This window comes from Macaca mulatta, chromosome 1 (assembly GCF_049350105.2).
Source record: "Macaca mulatta isolate MMU2019108-1 chromosome 1, T2T-MMU8v2.0, whole genome shotgun sequence".
In the NCBI taxonomy this organism is placed as follows: Eukaryota; Metazoa; Chordata; class Mammalia; order Primates; family Cercopithecidae; genus Macaca; species Macaca mulatta.
In genome coordinates, this window is record NC_133406.1 from 192,419,783 (window position 1) to 192,437,348 (window position 17,566).

Sequence of the window (17,566 nt, forward strand, 5' to 3'; positions counted from 1 at the left end):
TGGGCACAAGGTGGCGCAATGGGGCAGGTTTCGGCATCTTTCAGGGGCGTTCCCCCAGGGATGAGTAGTAAAGCATTAGTGGTATTTTCATATGGTATTTTATGTGTGACCCCCATCTGCCTGCAATGTTAGCATCAGATGGGGATTTTCTGGGCAGCTGGAAGTCTGAGCTGTTGCTGAACAGCACGTTACTGCATTTAGAATTTAGACCAGTGTGGTTTAATAGAATTTTCCACGAAATTTCTATCAAATAGAAATTTGATAGAATTTCTATCAAAATTCTATGATAGAATTTTCCATCATAGAACATATGATGAAAATGTTCTATAGCTGTGCTGTCTAAAATCTTAGTAATTAACCACATGTGGCTACTGAGCACTTGAAATGTAGCCAGTGTGACCAAAGAACACAATTTTAAAGTTAACTTATTTTTAATTTTAAATATAAGTAACCACACACATGATTTCTGAATTGTACAACAGAGAATTCTAGATAACGTCAGCTTTTCTAGTAATAAATGCTCTCTGTCCCAGCCCCTTTTTGAGATTGGGCTTCTAAAGATTTTCTTTTTGGTATCACAGTATGTATTCTCTTTATTTATTGTGCCCAAGATAACATAGTGTTAGTTATGTCTTACTGAAGATGCTCTTGTGAATAACATAATTTATTATTTTTTTATTATTATACTTTAAGTTCTAGGGTACATGTGCACAACGTGCAGGTTTGTTACATGTGTATACTTGTGCCATGTTGCTGTGCTGCACCCATCAACTCATCAGCACCCATCAACTCGTCATTTACATCAGGTATAACTCCCAATGCCATCCCTCCCCCTCCCCCCTCCCCATAATAGGCCCTGGTGTATGATATTCCCCTTCCGAGTCCAAGTGATCTCATTGTTCAGTTCCCACCTATGAGTGAGAACATGCAGTGTTTGGTTTTCTGTTCTTGCGATAGTTTGCTGAGAATGATGGTTTCCAGCTGCATCTATGTCCCTACAAAGGATCTAAAGATTAGATTGTCTCCCAAGTTTCTCACAGTGGAGGAGGGGAGGAAGTACAGGAGGAAGCAAAAGTGAATTTATAAACGCTATAATAAAAGTGAGCCTAGTTATAGCAAGAGATCAAAATAAATAATACTGATAGTTGCTTTTAGTTTTGAGTGCTAACCAGGTGCAAAGCACTTTAAAATGTGATTTAATCCTCAAAGAATTCCTATGAGATTTTGCAGCTGAAGAAACCAAGACTCAGAGTGGTCAAATGGTTTGTTATTTGTGGCAGAGAATTTAGATGCCAATCTAGGTGAGCCTCGGACTCTAAAACCTTCCTGCGATGCTTTAAGGAAGAATACATCACGTCTAGTGGGAATACTATTGAAGACTTTCTAAAGAGGTTTGGATTTGAGCTGGGCAGGAAGAATAAATGGGGTTTTGTTAAAAAAGAAGAGAAGATAGGGTCCAAGCAGAGGGGGAGTATCAGTCAATGAGGAAGAAATGCTGGGAGCATGTTCAACACATTGTCATGGTATTTAACCAACATTTGAGGAGGAACATGTCTCTCCTTTGTAACGGGCTGGGCTGGGTCCAGTAAGAGGCGATTGGTGCCTGATTAGAGGGAATCTGTATTTGTAGGAAAATAGAAAGAGCCTGGTCCGCAAAAGAGTATCACTGAAACCGCTAGTCTGGGAGAAAGATTATGGTGCCCCGGGCCGGGCGCGGTGGCTCAAGCCTGTAATCCCAGCACTTTGGGAGGCCGAGACGGGCGGATCACGAGGTCAGGAGATCAAGACCATCCTGGCTAACACGGTGAAACCCCGTCTCTACTAAAAATACAAAAAATTAGCCGGGCGTGGTGGCGGGCGCCTGTAGTCCCAGCTACTCGGAGGCTGAGGCGGGAGAATGGCGTGAACCCGGGAGGCGGAGCTTGCAGTGAGCCGAGATCGCGCCACTGCACTCCAGCCTGGGAGACACAGCGAGACTCCGTCTCAAAAAAAAAAAAAAAAAAAAAAAGTTTATGGTGCCCCTATAGGAACTGGAGGGCTGCAGAGCCAAGAAAGGAGGGGCAGGAGGGGCAGGAGGGGCAGAAGGGAATGGGGCTCCCTTTGAGACGGGTGAATAAATGAAGTGCAAACATACACCCACGTATGCTTGAATGTCAAGGGAGACTCACAGGTTATTAAAGGATCCACTGTGACGGCTTGGAGGGAGAAATAGGGAGTGACGGAAGCCATTGGGTCTCGCTGAGACCAAGTCATGTGAGACATGCCTTACTGCTTTACCTGTATTTTTAAGATTAATTGATTAACAGATCTAAGATAATTTATTGACCAAAAAATCAATTAAGTAGTTCTTAGGCATCAATTATGTGATGGGCCCAGCAGACAAAGCTTTTCGTGTTGGTGTTTCAAAAAGACATTTTCCAAAAATTTCTTGAGGGAAATATGGAGAAATGCATGTTTGATGATTCTGCAGTAGCTGATGCTACCATGGCAATCTGGAGGCTGGCTTCCAGGGACTTAACCGCTTTGCTCTATTTTTGGCCACGTTCTTTCTTGACAAATGTATTGAGTGATTCTAATAAAGAATTTGCCCAAAGGGCTATCAGATTTGGCAAGGAGAACTAATTCATTATCCAGAGAATCAAAAGCAAAGCAGTTATTTTCTGCTATAATTGATTTGACTCTATCAAGATAATATTTAATTACAAAAACTATAAAGTTTAGCATTTCGCCTCAGGAAAACCAATTTTAAAATAGAAGTAATGTCTGATTTGGTAATGTCAGCCTGCTAGCCTTTTTTTTTTTTTTTTTTTTTTAGCTTGAGCTGTCAAGATGCTGTGGTGAATAAATCACTGCCTCACAGGTCTTTCATTCCTGTCAAAAGATCTTTAGAGACAGATAGAATTCCTTTTACACTTGCTACTTGAATGAGGACTGCAAACGCTACGGTGACTTTTAGTGTGGAGAGTGGAGGCCTGGCTGTGAATAAACAGTGACATCCTGGCTTTTCTGCTGCAAAAAGAGAATTTTTTGAGTTAAAACAGTTAAAACTGAGGGGTGGGGTTACTGTGTGTTATTTCTTCTCTCTAAATGCAGATCTCTGCTCAGAAAGCCAGGGTCTATTTATCAGGCTTAAGCCTTGAGGGAATAAGAAGAAAGGAGAGAAGGGAATGTCTCTAAAGTAGCACTGGACAGGGGCAAATGTGGGTAGAAGAAAAGACTGAGCTGCTTGAGAGTGGGATGGAGTTTGTCTTACTTTGCTCTGCCTGTTGCAGGCACGTGTGGGGCAGGCTAGATGGAGCGTTTGTTAACTGACTTAGGTGATGACAGAGTCACTGACCTGGCCTTTCCTCCCTTCTCCAATCTTTTCTCACACTCAAGCAAAAGAGACCTTTTCAAATGAGTTCTTGTGTATGTCCTTCCCAAATCTTACACTCTGCTTAAAACCTTTCAGTGATTTTCCAGAATTCTCAGAATAAAGCTAAAATTACTGAATATGAATATAGTCTACCAGTCCCTGCCTAGTCTGCGTTGCGGCCTCATTTTGCCTCAAATCTCCGTCTATTTTGCTGTTTCACCTGCTATGGTCTTAGATTTCCCGGCAATGCCCTGTACTCCTTCCCACTGCAGGACCTCTGCACGTGCTCTTGTTTTGGCCAGTGAGTTCTCCTGGGCCCACCCCCTTACTTTGAGCTCTCAAAGATCCATGTTCTTCCCACAAGCTCCAGAGAACACGGATTGGCTTTTGTTTGCTCATTATATTATCCTCAGCACAGTGCCAGTCACATAGAAAATACTAATTGAAACCACCTTTGCAAAAACTGTAACAGTGAGAAAATTATGACAGACAAAGAGATCTGATCTAACCAACCCCCATTTTACCCTTAACCTTGGTCATTCCTGGGCTTGGGCCAAGCTAACTTTGGGAGAAATTTAGTATATAGTTTAAATGGTAATAGCCCTTCCCCAAACTGAACCACCTTTGTAAAACTAAGACCATCAGGTTAGGAGGATGAGAGAAGACTGAATTCTGCTGAGAGGTAGATATAAATGATGACTAGTCATTATTCTGGAAATCAGCTTCCTCAATTACTCCTGCAGATAACACCACTGTTGCGGAACCTGAGATTGGCCTTTTGAGTTGTCTTTTCCAGCTTTTACATTTATGATGACTTGATGGCCCCACCTGGACCTGAGACACTGGACTTAACTGGTCCTGTGGCCCTCCCCCAGAAGCAGGCTCAGTGCACTAGGACCGTGTTTGTGAGAGACAGGACTAGCTAGATTTTCCAGGCTGACCAAGAATCCCTAAGCCTAGCTGGGAAGGTGACTGTGTCCACCTTTAAACATGGGGCTTGCAACTTAGCTCATGCCCTACCAATCAGGGAGTAAAGAGAGCTCACTAAAATGCTAATTAGGCAAAAACAGGAGGCAAAGAAATAGCCAATCATCTATTGCCCAAGAGCACAGCGAGAGGGACAATGATCCAGATATAAACCCAGGCATTGGAGCCGGCAAAGGCTACCCTCTTTGGGTCCCCTCCCTTTGTATGGGAGCTCTGTTTTCACTCTTTTAAATCTTGCAATTGCACTCTCTTCCGGTCCATGTTTATTACCACTGGAGCTGAGCTTTTGCTTGCCATCCACCACTGCTGTTTGCTGCCATCACAGAAGCGCTGCTGACTTCCATCCCTCCGGATCCACTGTGCTCCTGATCTGGTGAGGCGCCCGTTGCCACTCCTAATCGGGCTAAAGGCTTGCCATTGTTCCTGCACAGCTAAGTGCCTGGGTTTGTCCTAACCGAGCTGAACACTAGTCACTGGGTTCCACGGTTCTCTTCTGTGACCCACGGCTTCTAATAGATCTATAACACTCACCGTATGGCCCAAGATTCCATTCCTTGGAATCCGTGAGGCCAAGAGCCCCAGGTCAGAAAACACGAGGCTTGCCACCATCTTGGAAGTGGCCCAACGCCATTTTGAAAGTGGCCCGCCACCATCTTGGGAGCTCTGGGAGCAAGGACCCCCCGTAACAACTGCATCCTCCACTAGTCAGCAGCACCTATTCCCCTGCCTCCCCTGGTCTTGAAAAACCCTAGCCTCTGAATTTTTGGGACCATGAATTTGAGTAATAAAACTCCAGTCTCCTGTTCAGTTGGCTCTGCATGAATTAAACTCTTTCTGTATTGGAATTCCCCTGTCTTGATAAACTGGCTGTATCTGGGGAATAGGTAAGGAGAATCTGTTGGTTGGTTACATAATTATTGAAAGAATGACTGAATTTTCTTTCTAGATTGCAAGACCTTCATGCTGTCCATCAGATTTTGCTTTTAGGAAAAAAAAATAGCTCAGAGCAATCTGAGTCATGTGAGGGATACAAGACTCATCAGGCCCAGAGAAACATGAGTTTAGGATGTCAGTCATCCCCACCTCCACCCTGCACCTATATCTGGGGGCAGTTGTTAAAGATATTTTGTTCCTGACTAGTTGCCTCACTCATTATTTCATGTTTCTGGAATTTGTGATACAAAGAACAATGTATAGTCAATCAATAGCTTATGATAAACAATATAAAAACTGCCTCCTTTTTTCTTTTAAAACCCTATTTGTGGCCAGGCACAGTGGCTCACACCTATAATCCCAGTAATTTGGGAGGCTGAGGCAGGTGGATTGCTTGAGCCCAGGTGTTTGAGACCAACCTGGGCAACATGGTGAGACCCTGTCTCTATCAAAAATTTAAAAATGAGTCAGATGTTGTGTTGCTTGCCTGTTGTCCCAGCTACTTGGGAGGCTGAGTTGGGAGGATCACTTGCGCCTGCGAGGTTGAGGATGCAGTGAGCCATGATTGCACCACTGCACTCCAGCCTGGGCGACAGAGTGAGACCTTGTCTCAAAAAACAAAACAAAACAAAACAGAAAACCAACTTGAGGCTGGGTGCAGTGGCTCATGCCTATAATCCCAGCACTTTGGGAGGCTGGGGCGGGTGGATCACTTGAGGTCAGGAGTTCAAGACCAGCCTGGCCAACATGGTGAAACTCCATCTCTGCTAAAAAAAAAAACTACAAAATTTAGCCAGGAGAGGTGGCGGGTGCCTGTAAACCCAGCTACTAGGGAGGCTGAGGCAGGAGAATTACTTGAATCCGGGAGATGGAGGTTGCAATGAGCCAAGATTGCACCACTGCACTCTGGCCTGGGTGACAGAGTGAGACTCCATCTCAATAAATAAAAGAAAACAAAACAAAAAACAACTTGTAACTGCTACCAGTCAGAGTATATATTCAGGGCAACTTGAATCTATGGTCCTGGGTTTCAGTCCTCAAATGTGGCCCCAATAAACTGTCTACTTATATTATTAATTTTTCCTCAGTCTTTTTTTTTTTTTTTTTTTTTTTTTGCTTTTAGGTTAACAGAAAGTATCCATTTTTCATTGCTCTTTCCTTAACTTCTGGGTGGGTTGGGGTGACATCTTTACTTCCTGATGGGTTTGAAAGGCTTTGATGTTGGCAAAGGTCAATGAGTAGGTAGGGAAGGTTTCTGGGGCGTGAGACTAGGGGAGAAAGAAACTTTCCCAGGCTGTCTTAGGAACCGCCTGCTTTGCCAATAGCTATGTTTGTTCTGCCCAGCCCAATCTGAGTTGCAAGAATTTAATCTTAATAATTGGATGATAAAGAACACATCCACCCATAGAGCCCTAAAGGAGCTGGTGTTTCACCAGCTTGAGGAGCAGGATTCTATTCAAACCTATGCATATGTGGGAGAGGAAAAAATTTCTATCTTCTTAGGGTCTCTAACTAGGCCTAAAAATGAAACCGACAAAAGGTCTGGCAGGTAGGATACCTTGAGCTCAGGAGTTTGAAACCAGCCTAGGCAACATAGCAAGACTTTGTCTCTACGAGAAATTAAAAAGTAAAAAATTAGTTGGGCATGATGGCATGTGCCTGTAGTCTCAGATACTCAGGAGGCTGATGTGAGAGGATCATTTGAGCCAGGGAAGTTGAGGATGCAATGAGCAGTGATTGCAACACTGCGATCCAGCTTTGGCGATATAGTGAGATTCTGTCACAAACAAACAAAAAACATGAAACAGCAGCCTTCACTCACCTTTGCTCCATCTTCAAACTAACTCACATTCAGCTCTGCCCTACTCCAGATCCTATCCCATTTTTCACGTGTTCAATTATAATTCCCAAATTGGACTTGGTTTATATTCAAAGGTGATAGGTATTAAATAGAAACATGCTTTGGATGAATCATCATTTCTAGTTTGGTGGGTTTAAGTTTTCTAAGTGGTAAGATTTGTGACTCCCTATTTCAGATAAACTATTTTCATGGGATTCTGTCTGGATACTGATTCTGGTTGCAATCTTGGCTGTTCTGCTATTCTTCATTATGATGCCCAGTGTTGAGCTACAGCAAAGAGAGCAACGTAAGTTGGCTTAAAGGATGAGAGATGCTAATGGGGGTGGGGAAGCTAAAGCTGCATGACCCATAATTCTCAGGTCTGTCTGTCTCAGGAAGTTCTGAACTCTGGGATGTATGTTATACATATGCTCTCCACCCATTCCTTGATCCTATGTACTGTTCTCTTTTGCTGCTGGAGCTGTTGACAATGCTGTTATCTGAAAGTGTGATATTTTTGTATCTCAACCAAGTTGAAACCTATTTTCCTTATGGTGACAGATTTTCAAACAGCCTAGGAAAGCTTTTTTTGCATTTAACACGTAACAAAATTTACACATATTTCTCACTTGAATTCTTAAGGAGGCCAATGACCCTTCAGGGCATAAAATAAAGTTTTAACTGCACAGCATCAGGAAAATATACCACATAGGGAGAGTTACACTAGCTGCAACACCAGGTGGTTTACTTTTCCTGAAACAAGATGCTTTCATTCATTGTCAACTACGGTGTTGGGGGCAGGGATTGGGGGAACTTGCACGATAAGCAAGAAAATTTAAGAGACAAAAAAATAACTGTTCATGATTTGGGGTTATGCTCAATTTAAGAAGCTTCAGACTCACAGATCTCTTCTGGCAGAGCTCTATGTTTGAAGAGTAGTCTCCTGTGGTCTCCTCCTGCTTTTCACCAGGTCCCCAGTCCTCCTCCCACCACAGTTCTGCTGTCAGTGAAGGATTTGGGTCTTGGTCCTGCTGCACGTCTCTCCGCTTCTTGGATTTTCCCTTTACATTTCCAGCTGCTCTTCTGGCCTGAACTCTGTTATCTGACCCTCAGAACTGCCATTTTCCACCACTGTGGTTGGGGAAGACACCACTCCACCAGAAAGCCACCAGTCCCCAACGTTCACCCCTGCTAGCTGCTGTTCTGCAAAATAAACTGTATTGTAGCTTCTATCGGCTTATTTACACTATCCAAGGTTTTAGAGATTTGTGTTTTCTAATGTTCCTACTTCAATACATCTTTTAATGCTTGTCCTTATTTAATACTTACCTGCTTCTGTGTATCTTACAGTTTGTTGAACATTCTAAGGTCACATGTGTAACAACTGACATTTCCCAGATAGCTCTTCAGAGATTAGTAGTCAGGAGCATCTCTAAATTGACCTTTGCCAAACTGAGTGTGCCCAGTTATTCAACTGTTTCTCATGGGCATAATTTGAGTTTCTGAAAATCTCTTCAACTTTATTTAAAAGGTGTTGGTGAATCAGTTGGAATAAATCATTTTTAAGGATGCAGAATTAGTTTTATAATAGCAATTATTACATAATCATTAGAGGCTAACATTTGTTGTATTTTTACTACTGAAAAACTCCACACCAACAGATACACAGAAATTAGTGCATTTAACTTCCATAATACACTTTGAATTAAATTTTATTATGCCTCTAATTTCTACATTATGAAAATAAACACACCAAAGTTAACTATTGCACCTAAAATCACACAGCTTGTAATTGTAGGAAACAAGATCGATTATAAGCCACATGGACACTGTATTCCATATTTTAACCACTAAGTTCCAGTGTGCCTATAACACTCCAGTGGTGGAATGGCATCACCTGTAGTAGTAAGCACATCATAGACTATTTTATGGACAGACTAGATAGCCAAGTGATGTTGCTGTTACATGTGCTAAAGAAGATTTTTAATATTATTTTGTTGAAAACACTTTTACTCATGAGATTCGTATATCCAAAGCTCATATGATCTTTTAGGCAATTCACAGGTCTCCAGAACTATTGGACTCCCAGCCTCTTTCAAGCCCAGGTGAAATGATAACAATCGGAGCGTAACTCCATCTAGTGCTCTAATGAAGCCCATTGATTGATGGACTAGATGGAGAGAAAGAAGGATTTGTTTCCTCCAGACCTGTTGAGCCTCAACCCAAACCTGTCCCATCCTAGAAACAGCCGTTCTTCTTGTCTCTGTCACCCACAGCTCTCTGATCTTTAGACCTAAGCCTTAGCCCAAATCTAAATGAATTCAGGGGGGTGGCATCAAAACATACCTCTTGATTTCTTGACACATTGTGCCCCAATATAAAGTGCCTCCACACCAATAACTAATAATTACAATATCTCTTCTTCTTCAGGTAGGTGCTGTGACTGGAATTCTCCCTGCCTGATAGGCATTGGGATAGTTTTCTCTTCAATGTGTGTAATCATTGGACTCACTATCACTTTGCATCACAGAAACAGAGGTACGTGGATTAAAAGGATGGGAACTTGCTGAAAGTATCTCCTTTTCTAAATGCCCATTCTCTGGCAAGATATTTAGCCAAAGAGCAATGATACTTGTTTGAACTACTGGAACACTACATACTTGGACCTCATGTCCTGGGATTTGGAATCCAGCCTCCTAAAATTTGTGAGCTTAATGCTACAAACTCCTGATACTTCTGCTCCTAGGAAAAGAAAATATTTCTTTTAGTTGATAGCTTTATTTTTGTCATATATTGGACATCACATGATCAAATAAATTATGCTGATTTTTACCATACTTTTAGTCCAGAAGGGATAATAATTCAGTATATCATAAATATTTTAGGTCATAGGTATTTTTTCAGATATCCAATATAAATCAAAAGACACTCTTCTCAAAATTAGTCACATGTTGACACACAGTTTGCTAAATTTCATGGTCTGCATTGACACCTGAAACTGATTCTTTTCCTTTTTGGTAAAATGGAAACGGTAGTTTTGAAAATGTTGTGATAGCTGAACTCAACATCGTTGACATGTGCCCTCAGCTTTATCTTTGAAGTCCCTATGGAAATGACATATGCAAGGCAATAATCAGTCAGTCATTCTTCTTCATAAGCTGGAGCTATAGCCAAAAATCACAAGTTATAAAGTAGAGCTGGACTCTTCAGAGGATTTTTTTCAATAATTTTCTCCTGTGAAATGAAGACACAAATGACCTTAAACCAAATTAAAGTTAAAGTGTTTTTTGTATTTTACTCCAAAAATGTCCATACCTCAGCCAGTGAATAATAACTGTAGACTAAATAGCACATCCACTTTTACCAGAAGAAAAGGAGCAAAGTGATTTGATATTAGTTAATATATATTACATGCTTATTACGTGTGCTAAGAATTTTATACAGATTAGTATATTCAATCTTTAGTGAAAGAGATGTTACAGGTGACAAATTCTGGTACAGAAGGAAGCTAAATATCTTATCCAAGATGACCTAGCTAAATAATGGCAGAGCCAGGATCCCACCTCAGGCACTTACATGCCTTCACCGTGTGTTTCAAAAATATTAGTATACTGTTTTAAGGGAAAACAGAAAGGAAAAAATATTGTAAATGCATCATGAAATTGAGAGGTAATGTATTCTAGATTCAAGTCATTGTCAATATATGTTTTAAAGATATTTTCTTCCACTCTGTGGGATACATTCTCCCACAAAGTATTTTCAAAAACAGAAAATTTTATTATTTATTTTGGTAAAATCTACATAACATAAAATGTACTGTTTTAACCATTTTAAGTGTACAGGTGGACGCATTGAGTACATTCACGTTGTGCACCCATCACCACAATTCATCTGAGCTTTTTCATCTTCCCAAACTGAAATTCTGTACACATCAAACAGTAAATCCCTATTTGCCCCTCTGTCAAAGCCCTGGCAACCCACATTCTACTTTTGGTCTCTATGATTTTCAGTACTCAAAGTTCCTCATATAAGTGGAATTATAGAAATATTTGTCTTTTTATAACAGACTTGTTTCACTTAGCATAATGTCCTCAATGCTCATCCATACTATAGCACATTGAAGAATTCCATTCCTTTTTAGACTAATATTCCATTTTATGAATATAGCACATTTTGCTTCTCCATTCATCCATCAATTGGCATTTGTGTTGCTTCCATATCTTAGCTATTGTGTATAATCCTACTATAAATAGGAATGTACAAATATCTCCTCAAGCACTTCCTTTTAATTCCTTTTGGGTATATACCCAAAGTGGAACAGATGGATCATATGGTAATCCTATTTTTATTTTTTTGAGGAACCACCATATGGTTTTCCCCAGTGACTGTACCCTTTTACATTCCTACTAAAAGTGCATGAGGGTTTTAATTTTGTTACATATTTGCCAGCACTTGCATGTATGTATGTATGTGTATATATATTATATTGTATAGAGATAATCTGTGAGATATATATACACACATACATTATCCAAATACTTCCATTTGTATATATACTATACATATATATGTATATATACACACACACACATATACACACACACATATTGTGTGTGTACATTGTGTGTGTATATATAAACATACACTACATTGTTATTAATCCTACTCTGCAGTTAAGCAATAGAACTTACACCTTTTGTTTAATGGTATGTGCATGCCCATTAAGCTATCTCTCTTAATTCCCCCTCATATCCCCTCATCCCAGCCTCTAGTATCTATCATTCTTCTTTCTATGTTTATGAGTAAGCTTTTTCAGCTCCCACGTATGAGGGAGAACATGCAATATTTGTCTTTCTCTGCCTGAGTTATTTCACTTAACATAATAACCTCCCGTTCCATATAACTTTCTGCAAATGACATGATTTTCTTCTTAATTGGCAAATGCTATTCCATTGTGTGTATGTACCACATTTTCTTTATCCATTCATCCACTGATGAACACTTAGGTTGATTGTGTATCTTTGCTATTGTGAATTGTGATGCAATAAATATACAAGAGTAGGTATTCCTGTGATATACTGATTTCTATGCTTTTGTATAGATACCAAGTAGTGAGGTTGATGAATTTATTTTTAGTTTTTTGAAAAATCTCCACACTGTTTTCTACAATGGTTCTACTACTTTACATTCCCACCAACAGAGTATGAGTTCTGTTTTCTCCACGTCCTTATCATCAACTGTTATTTATTTTATTTTACTTTTTAATAGTAGTCATTTTAAATTGTGTAAGATGATATCTTATTGTGGTTTTTATTTGCATTTTCTCGATGATTAGTGATGTTGAGCATTACTGATGAATGACAAATAAATGGAAAGACATCTCATTCTCATGGACTAGAAGAATTAATCCTGTAAAAATGACCATGCTGCCCAAAGCAATGTATGAATTTGGTGCAATTCCTATCAAAATACCATTAACGTTTTTCACAAAAATGGAAGAAATAATTCTAAAATTTGCATGAAACTAAAAAAGAGCCAGCATAGCTAAAGCAATTGTGAGCAAAACAAACAAAACTGGAGGTATCACACTGCCTGACTTGAAAATGTATTACAAGAGTATAATAATCAAAACAGCATGGTATTGGAATAAAAATATACACATTGACCAATGGAACAGAATAGAAAAACTCAGAAGGGAGTCTACTTATGTACAGACAACTGATTTTTGACAAAAGCACTAAGAATATACACTGGCAAAAGGACACTCTCTTAAAAACCAAATAGCAATATGCAGAAGAATGAAACTGGACCATTATCTCTTAACATGTTCACAAATCAACTGAAGGTGAAATTAAAGACATAAATGTAAGGCCTTAAATTATAAAAATTCTGAAAGAAAACACAGGGGAAATACTTGACAACAATAGTCTAAGCAAATATTTTATGACTTTGACCTCAAAAGCACAGACAACTAAAATAGAAATAGGCAAATGGGAATATATTAAACTAAAAATCTCCCATGCCACAAAATAAATAATCAGCAAAAGAAAGAACCTGTTAAGTGGGAGAAAATATTTGCCAACTATTCATCCAACAAGAGACTAATCCAGGATATACAAGAAACTGAAGCAACACATCAATTTTATTATTATTATTTCACTAAAAGGTAGGAAAAGTCATGGCTAGACAATTCTCTTTTCTTTCCCCCAGGTTAAATTTTATGTTAGATTTGGGAGTACATGTAAAGGTTTCTTACATGAATAAACACATATCACAGGGGTTTACTGTACATATATCATCATCCAGATATTAATGCCAGTACCTAATATCTTTTCTGCTCCTCTTCCTCCTCCCACCCTCCACACTCAAGTAGACCCCAGTATCTGTTGTTTTCTTCTTTGTGTTCATAAGTTCTTATCACATAGCTCCCAATTTATAAACAAAAACGTGGTATTTGATTTTCTGTTCTTCCATTAGTTTACTAAGGATAATGGCCTCAAGTTCAATTCATGTTCCTGCAAAGGTCAAAATCTCATTCATTTTTATGGCTGCACAGTATTCCATGATGTATATGTATGACATTTTCATTATCCAATCTGTCATTGATGGACATTTAGGTTAATTCCATGTTTTTCCTATTGTGAATGTGCAGAGACACATTCCTCTGCATGTGTCTTTATGGTAGAGTGATTTATATTCCTCTGGGTATACACCCAGTAATGGTATTTCTGAGTCTAACGGTAGTTCTTTTTTTTAGCTCTTTGAGGAATCACCATACTGCTTTCCACAATGCTTGAACTAATTTACATTCCCGTCACTCCCACCAACAGTGTGTAAATGTTCCCTTTTCTCCACAACCTTGCCAGCATCTATTATTTTTTGGCTTTTTTATTATGCCATTCTCTGGCTGGTGTGAGATGATATCTCATTGTGATTTTGACTTGCATTTCTCTAAAAACTTAGTGATATTGAGCCTTTTTTTCATATGCTTGTTAGCTACATGTATGCTTCTTTTGAGAAGTAATGTCCTTTCCCACTTTTTAATTGAGCTGTTTGTTTTTCTCTTGTAAATTTGTTTAAGTTCCTTACAGATACTGGATAGTAGACCTTTGTCAGATGCATGGTTTGCAAATATTTTTTTTCATTCTGTAAGTTGTCTTTTCACTCTGTTGATAGTTTCTTTTGCTGTGCGGGAGCTCCTAAGTTTAATTAAATCCTACTTGCCAATTATTGCTTTTGTTGCAATTGCTTTTGGTGTCTTTGTCATGAAATCTTTGCCTTCTCCAGTGTCCAGGATGGTAGTGCCTAGGTTGTCTTCTGTGGTTTTCATAATTTTTAGTTTTACATTTAAGTCTTTAATCTATCTTAAGTTGATGTTTGTATATGACATAAAGAAGGGGTCCAGCTTCAATCTTCTGCATATGGCTAGCCAGTTATTCTAGCACCATTTATTGAATAGGATTCTTTTCCTCATTGCTTGTTTTTATCAGTTTTGTTGAAGATCGGATGATCATCGATGTGTAGCATTATTTCTGGGCTATATTTCTGTTCTATTGGTCTATGTACCTGATTTTATAGCAGTACTATGTTGTTTTGATTACTGTAGCCTTATAGTATAGTTTGATGTCAGGTAATATAATGCCTCCAGTTTTGTTCTTGTTACTTAGGATTGCCTGTGCCAATTGGGCTTTTTTCTGTTCCATATGGATTAAAAAATATTTTTTTCTTGCTCTGTGAAGAATAATGATGGTGTTTTGATGGAAATTGTATTGAATCTATAAATTGCATGGGGCAGTATAGCTATTTTAATGTTATTGATTCTTCCTATCCATGAGCATGGGATTTTGAAAATTTGTGTCTTCTCTGATTTCTCTGAGCATTTTTTGGTTTTTGGTGTTTTTTTTTTTTTTTTTTTTTTTTTTTTTGTATTTCTCATTGTAGAAATCTTTCACCCCCCTGGTTAGCTGTATTTCTAAGTACTTTATTCTTTTTGTGGCAATTGTGAATGGGATTGCTTTTCTGATTTGGCTCTTGGTTTGGCCGTTGTTGGTGTAGAGGAATGCTAGTGATTGTTGTACATTGATTTCATATCCTGTAACTTTGTTGAAGTTGTTTTTCAGCTGAAAAAGCTTTTGGGCCAAGATTGTGGGGTTTTCTAGATATAGAATCATGTCATCTGCAAACTTCCTCTCTTTCTATATGGATGTGCTTTAGTTATTTCTCTTGCCTGATTGCTCTGGCTGGGACTTCCAATACCATGCTGAACAGAAATAGTGAGAAAGAGCATACTTACTTGTGCCAGTTTTCAAGGGGAATGTTTCTAGCTTTTGCTTATTCAGTATAATGTTGGCTGTGGATTTGTCATAGATGGCTCTTATTATTTTGAGGTATACTTCTTCAATACCTAGTTTATTGAGAGTTTTTAAAATGATGTGTTGAATTTTACTGAAAGCCTTTTCTACATCTGTTGAGACAATCATGTGGTTTTTGTCTTTAGTTCTGTTTATGTGATAAATCACATTTATTGATTTGTGTATGTTGAAACAATATTACATTCCAGGAGAAAAGCCTACTTGATCATGGTGGATAAGCTTTTTGATGTGCTGCTGTATCTGATTTGAAGTATTTTCTTGAGGATTTTTGACTCAATGTTATGGAAGGATATTGGCCTGATCTGTTTTGTTGTTGTTGTGTCTCTGTCAGGTTTTTGTATCAAGATGATGCTGTCATTATAAAATGAGTTGGGGAGAGATCCCTCCTCCTCAAGTTTTGGAATTGTTTCTGTAGGAATGCTGCCAAGTCTTTTTTGTACAGATGGTAGAATTTGCTTGTGAATTCATCAGGCCCTGAGCTGTTTTTGGTTGGTAAGCTATTTATTACTGATTCAATTCTGGAGTTTGTTATTGGTCTGTTCAGGGAATCAGTTTCTTTCTAGCTAAGTCTTGAGTGGGTGTATGTGTCCAGAAATTTATTCATGTCTTCTAGGTTTTCTAGTTTGTAGAGGTGTTCATAGTAATTTCTGATGGTTGTTTTTATTTCTGTGGGGTCGGTAGTAACATTCCCTTAATCATTTTTAAGTGTATTTATTTGGGTCTTCTCTATTTTCTTTATTACTCTAGATGGTTGTGGCCTACTTTGTTACTGTAAAAAATAAACTTCTAATTTATTGATATTTAGAATGTTTTTTGGGTTTCAATTTGCTTCAGTTCAGCTCTGATTTTTGTGATTTCTCATCTTCTGCTGGCTTTGGGGTTGATTTGCTCTCGCTTCTCTATTCCTTTCAGTTGTAAAGTTAAGTCGTCAATTTTATATCCTTCTAACTTTTTGATGTGGGCATTTAGTGCTATGAATTTCCCTCTGAACACTGCCTTAGCTGTGTCCCAGAGATTCTGGCATGTTATATCTCTTTTCTCATTCTTTCTGCTTGATTTCTTAATTTCATTATTTACCCAAAAGTTATTCAGGAGCATTTAATTTAATTTCTATGTAATTGCATCATTTTAAGCAATTTTCATTATCCTGACTTCTATTTCTATTGTGTTGTAGTCTGAGACTGTTTTTGGTATAATTTTTTTTTCTACATTTGTTGAGGACTGTTTTATGTCCAATTATTGGTGAGTTTTAGAGCATGTGCCATTTGGTGATGAGAAAAAATATATATTCTGCTGTTTTTGAAGGGAGAATTTTGTAAAGGTCCATCAGATCCATTTGGTTCAATGTTGAGTTTAGGTCCTGAATATCCCTGTTAATTTTCTGCCTTGATGATCTAATACTTCAGTGAACTATTGGAGTCTCCCACTATTATTGTGTGGCAGCCTATGTCTTTTTTTTTAAGTCTGTTAGAACTTTTAAGTCTGTTAGAATTCTATTTCTGCCATCCCAGCCAGTTCAGCCTGGTGGAGGACTCTTGATGGAGACCTGGTGTGGTCATTTGGAGGGCATAAAACACTCTGGACATTTGAGTTACTGGAGTTCTTGTGTTGGTTCTTTCTCACTCTGTGTGTGGGTGTTCCTTTGACTGCAATGTAGATTGAGTAGAGTCAACAGACTTCTTTTCTGGATGTTTTCCCTTGACCAGGGCTTTATGCAGGGTTTTTATTTGAAGCTGACTTATTGCCCCTTGTTTCAGAGCAGGAGAACGTTAGTCAAGTATTTTTGATGTTGAAACTTTAGGGTGTGATCCAACAGGTGGCACTTGGGTTTACTGGTCAGCTGGTAGACTCTTTCTTGGCTGTGTGGCTCCCCCATGTTTATTCACAGTTGTAGCCATGTTTTCTGTCAATGCTCTGAAAATATGGTTTCCTCTCATCACTGATGGCTGGCTGTAGATCATAAGTTGCAACTCCTGGACTGCCCACTGCAACTCTGGGGGTGATCTCAATGTGTATGTTCCTTCCCCAACTTGGAGGCAGCAGAGGAAGGATTCTTAGTGGTTGCAGCCAAGAGTTGTT

General features: G+C 38.9%; 1 long non-coding RNA gene across 1 annotated transcript in view; it reads left to right on the forward strand.

The window, feature by feature from the left end:
- Positions 1-7,308: 7,308 nt before the first annotated feature.
- The window catches only part of LOC144333520 (uncharacterized), a 174,915-nt gene continuing 164,657 nt past the window's right edge, over positions 7,309-17,566 (forward strand). Inside the window, exons 1-2 of the long non-coding RNA XR_013402226.1 lie at positions 7,309-7,426; positions 9,550-9,653. This is a non-coding gene — a long non-coding RNA (uncharacterized LOC144333520). The remainder of the gene's footprint in view (positions 7,427-9,549; positions 9,654-17,566) is intronic.